At 40.1% G+C, this 7,870-nt stretch overlaps 1 non-coding gene across 1 annotated transcript; it reads left to right on the top strand.

The window, feature by feature from the left end:
- Positions 1-1,807: 1,807 nt before the first annotated feature.
- Positions 1,808-1,914, top strand: LOC131421501 (U6 spliceosomal RNA). The gene has a single exon (XR_009223880.1). It is a non-coding gene; the product is annotated as a U6 spliceosomal RNA (small nuclear RNA).
- The last annotated feature ends 5,956 nt before the right edge of the window (positions 1,915-7,870 follow it).

Below are 7,870 nucleotides of genomic sequence, written 5' to 3'. Positions count from 1 at the left end.
TGGAGGGGCTTTAAAGGGGGCCGGGGACCCAGGGAATGAGGAGGTGACTCCACAGTGTCAGGGTGGACATGAGTTGATGATATGAACCTGAGTTGGATGACATTCCTCTCCTCTTCGTTCCGCTGAAGAATCCGCCTCTGCTCTGTAGCATCTTGCATCTTTTATCAATGGTTATTGCAGAGGACATATTAAACTGACCTCGGTGTTTGAGCGTGCATTCGTCTTCTCTTCTGTCCACACGGACACTTCACATGTGATAGACAGCACCACCTCTCACATCTTGTGTTCTCTGCAGGTTCTTTGTGGCAGAGTTGTGTTTAGATAGTCAGAGCTGGAACATTGCTGCATGTTCTCTATGACCTTGGTGGATCTGGGTCTATCGATGCGGGTCGAGAGCCGAGGGGAGGAGGCGCCTATCCCGATACCTCTTGCACCAAGAGCTCAATTGCACCTTGATGTGAAAGAAAGAATACAACACACGTGCATTAGTCCGTTCTTATTAAGGGACCACAGGTTCTGTGGAGAGACTCTTAAGAAAAAAAGACCACTGGTTCCCTACTTCCATCCTTTCTCACAATGGCCCTATAACTATTGTGGATGGAGGTTGTTATTATTATGGACTACAGTGGAAATAAAGGGGGTTGTGAGCAAGGCTAAACACATTAACTTTTGTAAAGTTTATTCCTTGGAGCCAGTCTTGAGATATTACACAGCCTTATAACATTTTGTGTACAAAACCCCTAAAGTAAGAATAGTTTGTGCCTTTACCAATTTCCCCTTCTAACTCCATGGAGGCTTTGGCTCATGAGGAATTTCCCAGTTCAGGCTAAGTGCCATTTCTTACTCAAGTTGAGACGTCCTTACAAGGAAGTTGAATAAACTTGACACAAAGTGAAAAATGCAATGTTCTCCTCCACTTCTAACATAAGTTTATGGAGAAGCAGTGGAAAGTAGACAACGGCCCAGTCTAAGAGTTGTCGAATTCCGAGTCTCTTCCCCAAGCTTACATTTTCTTATGTGTTCTCACCATTCGCACGAGTCTGTGGGGAGCTCCGTGTACTCCTCCACAATCCCTTGACTCATCGAGTGTCTACATCCTTTCTGATAAATGTGAGTCAACCATTTGTTGCTCTCTGTGCACTTTTCTTCAAACACCATTTCAGATAATAATGATGCTTTCTAAACGCTTTTTGATGCTAATGCCCCATAAGTGGTGTAATGGGTTAACAGTAAGGGGATTGAGTTCAATATCTTCCTCTTATTTGTCTCTGCTGTAAACAAGATCTTTGTGTGTCAGTTTTGTGTAAAGAGTAGGGGAGTGGCTAAAACTTTATTTTAATGTAATTGTGTGTGTGTGTGTGTGTGTGTGAAAAATGCCTCATATTTTTAGTGTCAAAATGTTCAAACATTATCTACTTTCATGGTACAGTTTTAAGGGGATTGATGCCACATTTATAAACCAGAATAGATTTATTTGGATATTCCTTCTTTATTTTATTTCTTTTAAAGTTTTAATTTCTCCACACATTAAAAAGGGGGTCTATAATCTCCAGTGATCAGAATTTAAATTAAATCTATATTGAAATTATATGATCCATATACTATTTCAAGTAGAAAAGAGGCCAAAAAATTTATTCAGTACTCTTAGTCGTTGGGATCAATAAATAAATAAAAACATTGTTTCTGTCTATAAAATTAAATGTATCCTCCATTGTAGAAAATATGGAAAGTGTAGAAAAAAACTGGCCTTACTACCAATTTTCAAATTAAGTTTGACTTAATTTTTCTCTTCTTAACAGACAGCCTGGTGCTCGCTTCGGCAGCACATATACTAAAATTGGAACGATACAGAGAAGATTAGCATGGCCCCTGCACAAGGATGACACACAAATTCGTGAAGCGTTCCATATTTTTGATGTAATCTATGTAGAAATAGAAGTACAATGATGTACACCTGAAACTTTTACAATGTTATAAACCAATGTTATTGCAATAAACAAAAAATTAAAAAAAAAAAAAAAGAGACAGCCTGATGTCTATGGACACATAGGGTTGCTGTAAGGTTCAGACCTGTGTTCTGTCTAGCTCAGTATCTTGACTACTCTGGCACATTCCACTGAAGCGCAGTCCTGAGTGTAACTTGTGGGGTCCGGAGCAGGCTGCCCAGGTTTTAATCCTGGCTCTGCTGACGAGAGATGTGGCCTTGGGAGAGTCAATAACCTCTCTGTGCTTCCGTTTCCTCCTGTAAAATGGAGATAATAATAGTGTTTACCTCCAATATTTATTGTGAGGATGAACTGGGCTAATAGGGGTAAACAGCAGTGCCTGCCATTCATTAAGCATTCAGTAACATCAAGTGTAGATGTCACACCCAACTATCCAGTTTTGTTCTGAACACCCTTTCTTTTGGCAACCAATTTCAACATTTTCATCCATGAATGCGTGTGAAATTTGTGAAACTGTGTCCATTTCCCTCTGTCCACTGGTAAAGGAACAAAGGCCTCAGTTTTACTGCACTCAATTGTTTATTTGCAGGCCTCCCCTTATTCTTAGTACTTAGTACTTAGTCCACCGTTTGCTAAGTATCCATCCAGCTCGCCTGATGTGCTAGCCGTTTCCTTGCGCGTCCTCAGATGGAAAGTTCCTGACTGCCTCCTGGTGGCTTTACTCTTCCTCACGCCTTGTCTTGTGTCATCCCATCAACTGTGACACGCGCTATCAGCAAATGGCACATAATTCCATATATGAATGTCCCATGACCTGGGGGAATTGATTTTAAGTTTTGTCAAAAGGCAGAAAAATCTCCATGCACAGCTTTCAAAAAATGTAACAATTAGGACCCAGTTCTAATTTCAAGGGACTGGAATTTAGTATATCATTATTATAGTATAGTATTATTGGTATAAATTAGTGTTATTGCTTTTTCCTACAGAATGTACAGAGATCTCTCAGGACTACAAAGTAAATGTCTGGGAAGGTCAAACATTGAAAAGCATAATACCTGAGTTTCTTTCCTCTCCTTTCTTTCATGTACAGCTAAGGTGATTTTTCAGTTGATTAAATCTCTAGTGTCTACTGAACTTCGTGCCATCCAGAGAGAAAATTCTAAAAAATCTCCTGGAAATAGCCCAGGGATGAGATTGGCTTTATTTTGAGGGTTTTCTCTAATGCACAGATTAAAATTGGGGGATTTTTTTCTTTTTTGAATATAAATCAGAAAAGAAATTGTTTTGGCTAGTCAAAGACATCTGTGCCATGTAGACCAGCAACAAACCAAAGGATACAGTTCAGCACCCAAGCAGTGGACAAGAAAACAGGTCCTCATAGACAGGCTACAATATAGCACACCACAATAGGGCTTTCAATATTTGTATCACATCATGGCCAAAATATCTATTGGCCATTTATTTTGTAAATGTTTGTGTAGTTTATGTCTATGTAATGTATTTTATAAAGCATGGAAAAATATTCCACTACATTTTAATTCTTAATCCAGTTAGAAGGCAAGTACTAGTGTTCAGAAATTCAAGAAAGTTGAGGGTTTTTTAAATCATCCATTCTTTCATATTAAAAAAAACTATAAAATGATATAACAAAGGAATACTGAGTAGAACCAGCCCTCAGTGTAAGCGATCATAGAGGCTACAGAACACCCATAGGAAATAAGACACAGACGGGAGAGGTAAGTGCCAGAAGAGAGAGCTTCCTAAGTGGTAGGGAAATGGAGAGTGGGGAGAGGTTATGGGAGCTTTTTTTGGTAAAGAAATGCTGGAAGACTCCTTGAGGGGAGAGAAAGCCAGGGTGGATTTGTGGAGGCATGAGAAGGGCACCGAGCACAGCATACACCATAAGCGAAGATGAGGGCAACCTGTAGTCTTACCTGAGGAGAGTAGGGGGCAGGAATTGTCACCACGTTCTAGGGCCCTGAATGCTGGAGGAGAGAGCTGGGAACAGGGTCTTCTAGTCAGTGGAAGCTGTTGAAGACCCTGATGAGAAGATGAAGTGAGAAGATGGATGGTTAGTCTAGCCATAGTATGGAAAATGGATTGGATAAGCAAGGAGCAGGAGGAACAGAAAAGTTAGGAGGAATAGAGAGAGGAAGGCAGCTTCACGGAGTATTGTGCTTGCTGCTTTCGCATCACCTTGTTTCCCATCTAACACAGCATTTCCATTGCATGGGAAGTTGCAGCACCCACACAACTTTGTACATGAGGAAATTAAGGCTCAAACCTGAGAAGTAGTTTGACAAACTGTGAAGCTTTGTGGGATATTAGAAACAGCAGATTTTGAAGTCTTAAGAACTGAGTTCATAGTCTGGCTTTGTTGAAATTGCAGAGTTTCTCCGTGCATCAGTGACCACCCCCTAATCTAGAAGAAACCCGCCTAGTGGGATTGTAGTGAGGATTAAATGAGAAAGCATGAATTAAAGCCGCTGATACATTTTAGAGGCTCAGCAGGTGGCTTGCCCAAGGTCACACGAGTAGGGTGAAGTGGAGCCACAAGTCAGACCCACGTCTTTTGCTGCTAAGCCAAGGTCCCTTTTCATCTCACACCCCATCTGGAGAAGATCTGGTGGGTCAGGGGAGGAGGAGTTGCAAAGACACAAGTGATACTGGAAGCAGGACTGCAAGGAATTGCCAACAATCCAATGAGATTGTAGCGTGCTTTTTGCATGGATTTTTGTAGGGAACGCGTCCTAGAATCGTAATGGACACATCAGTGATGCCGGGCCACCCTGCACACTGAGCCCCGTGTCCACTTCAGAATGTCCAATGGTGACCTGAAGGCCACAGGGGCTGTTGGCTTTGTCTCCAGTTCAGCTCTCTGCATTGCTTCGTGTGACTATGGGACTTCATCTCACTTGTGACAAGTTTGAAGGAGACGTTTTTAGATGGTGGGGGACTTCTCTCCTGCAGATTCTTCCCTGCTGGGAATCTGCACTGTCTCCTGTACTCCATATGGAAGTCAGACGGAGAAAAATGATGTTTCTCAAACAGTACATGGCATCTGCCTCTATTAAAATAGATCATGAAAAATTGATATTTAATATGAATAACACTAGAGACAATCTGATAATACCCTGGCTTGTGGTGTCAAGGGCAACCACTCTCTCCTCCCTCTCCATCCCCTCTTTTACAAGCATAAAACTGTGCTCGTATTATTGAAGGAAGTTATCTTTGTACATCAAACTAATGAATTGTTCAATCACTTTCCTTTGCTCTTGGAGTCCAGGTGCAGCATGTTATGTGGTAATTTGGTGTACTTGGAGGAAATGTCAGCTCTCCCTACCTTGTCTCCACTCCTTCCACAAGCAGTGCTGCTCTCACCGCACCAAGGAAGAGGATCCACCATATTTCCCACCACTGAGGTGGCAAGTGAAGGTTCCAGCCCTGCTGTGCAGGCTGATGGGGTCCAGCAGGTCCAGGAGAAGGGCAGGATGGGTTGAGAGCCTCCCCTCCCTCACGTGGAAGTCTCCAAAGGCAGAGCTCCAGCCCAACTTTTAAGAGAGTTTAGTTGTATATCTACTGCATCCTTGTTTGTACTACAGGGTTATTGAAGAAGGAAGGAAGGAGGGAAGGAGGGAAGGAAGGAAAGAAGGAAGGAAGGAAGGAAGAAAGGAAGGAAGGAAGGAAGGAAGGAAAGAAGGAAGGAAGGAAGGAAGGAAGAAAAAAGAGAGAGAGAAAGAAAGAGAAAAAGGAAGGAAGGAAGAGGGAAAGAGAGAAAGAAAGAAGGAAAGAAAGAGGGAAAGAAGAAAAGAAAGGAAAGAAAGAGAGAGAGAAAGAAAAAGAGAGAAAGAAAGAAGGAAGGAAGGAAACAGAGAGAGAAAGAGAGAAAGAAAGGAAGGAAGGAAGGAAAGAAAATGAGCAACCAGATTGAGACTGGCATTCCACTGCAAACTTGATTAATGAAGTGGAATTTCCTACCCTGAGATGAGTCTCTCCATCTGTGAAATCGTACAATTTTATGTAACACTATTTTGAAGGGTGTTTTGATAATATTAACAATGACTGACATTTTAAATCATATCCTTTCTTGAGAAAACAAAGGGCTGATGATATGTTTTTTGTAGACTGTAAATTTTCCCAGGAATATAGATATTATAGCAAGTTTTCTCATCAGCAACCAAACTCGCCTTCCATGAAGGCACCTCTAAATTGATGGCTTTGCAAATCAAGTTTCTAAGACAAAACACAAATTCCATGTGTTTCTAATGACAGAGACACATTTTAATAGTTTTCACATATGAGGCTAATAGCATTATTCACAATAGCCAAGATATGGAAACCACCTAAGTGTCCATTGACAGATGAATGGATAAAGAAGATGTTATATATATCTGAAGGTGCTATATATATATATGTATGTAATGGAATATTATCCAGCCGTAAAAAAGAAGGAAATCCTATCATTTGCAACAACATACGTGAACCTGGAGGACATCGGGCTAAGTGAAACAAGCCAGACAGAGAAAGACAAATACTGTATGATCTCATTATATGTGGAATATTAAAAAGAGAAAAGAAAAAAAGTCGGACTCATAAACAGAGAGTAAAATGGTGGTTGCCAGAGGCTGGGAATTGGGGGAAATGGGGAGATGTTGGTCAAAGGGTACAAACTTCCAGTTATAAAAGGAATGAATTCTGAGGATCTAATGTACAGCATATAGTTAACAATACCGTATTGTATACTTGAAAGTTGCTAAGAGAGGAAATCTTAAGCATTCTCATCACACATACAAAGAAAGGTGACTATGTGGGGTGATGGATGTATTAATTAATTTGATTGTGGCAATCATTTCACAATGTACATGTATATCAAATTGTCATGTTGTGTACTTTAAATAGATACAACCTTATTTATCAATTTGACCTCAGTAAAGCTGGAGGAAAATATGAAACTGGTGAAAATTCCATTTAGTCTTTAAAAACCGTCAGTCTTTAAAAATATACCTAGCATCTCCGGCTACCCCAAGTGACCTGAAGCAAAGACCACAAATCCACCCCCTCTCTTCTCCAGGAGTAGTTTCTTTGAAAAACTAGTAAAAGCAGATGTGGAGTACATCTAGCTGACTCTACCTGCAACACACCATTTTTAGTAGGCCCATTTCTTGATTACCATTAGGTTGTTTTTGTTTTCAGGTAAGCCCCAGATTTTTGAGAAAGTATAATTTCTATGTTTTCTTTATAATAAATACTCATAATTTACTTCTTAAGTAGTGGCTAGTATACTTGACCTCACATGCTGTTGTGATAAATTATGAGGCCACTGTATATTATTTTTGGTGCCTATATCTATATCTATATCTATGTATATGTATTCATTCTTGCGGCTTTGTTATTCTGACTGATAAATTTGAGCTTGAAAGGTCATATAATAGCCTATGAAAAGAATCTCCATCTTCCCTTTTTAAATCAAGGCCCTGTTGTCTTTTGTTTCTACAGGATAGTGTAATTAAATGGGATAATTTGACAAAAACTATTGAAAATCTAAGGCAGCTGTATTTTAACAGATAAGATGCTGAAGCTTGTACGTGATTGCAGCTGATAGATGATCCACTACAAACGTGAAGTCTCTGCTGTGTAATTTTTGCTGTTTTATGAGAAATGATTTCTCTATTAGAAAGTCCCCTTTGAAAGAGAAATTCAAAGGGGAAAAATCTAGTAATTTAGCATTTAGCATCACAGAGAAGTGCTTCTTGAAATTCAAGGAGAGAATCGGTAACATTTTCTTAGACTTTGCACACAGTTCTGGTTACCATGGACATACCAATTCAACGTTATTTAAAAGTAAACAACATGAAAAATCGACACAATGCAATGAAGAATATAAATGATTCCAGAAATACTGTGTGAGTCTGGCCCCTTTAGTG

This window comes from Diceros bicornis, chromosome 2 (genome assembly GCF_020826845.1).
Source record: "Diceros bicornis minor isolate mBicDic1 chromosome 2, mDicBic1.mat.cur, whole genome shotgun sequence".
Taxonomy (NCBI): Eukaryota; Metazoa; Chordata; class Mammalia; order Perissodactyla; family Rhinocerotidae; genus Diceros; species Diceros bicornis.
This window is presented reverse-complemented; position numbering and strand designations above follow the sequence as displayed.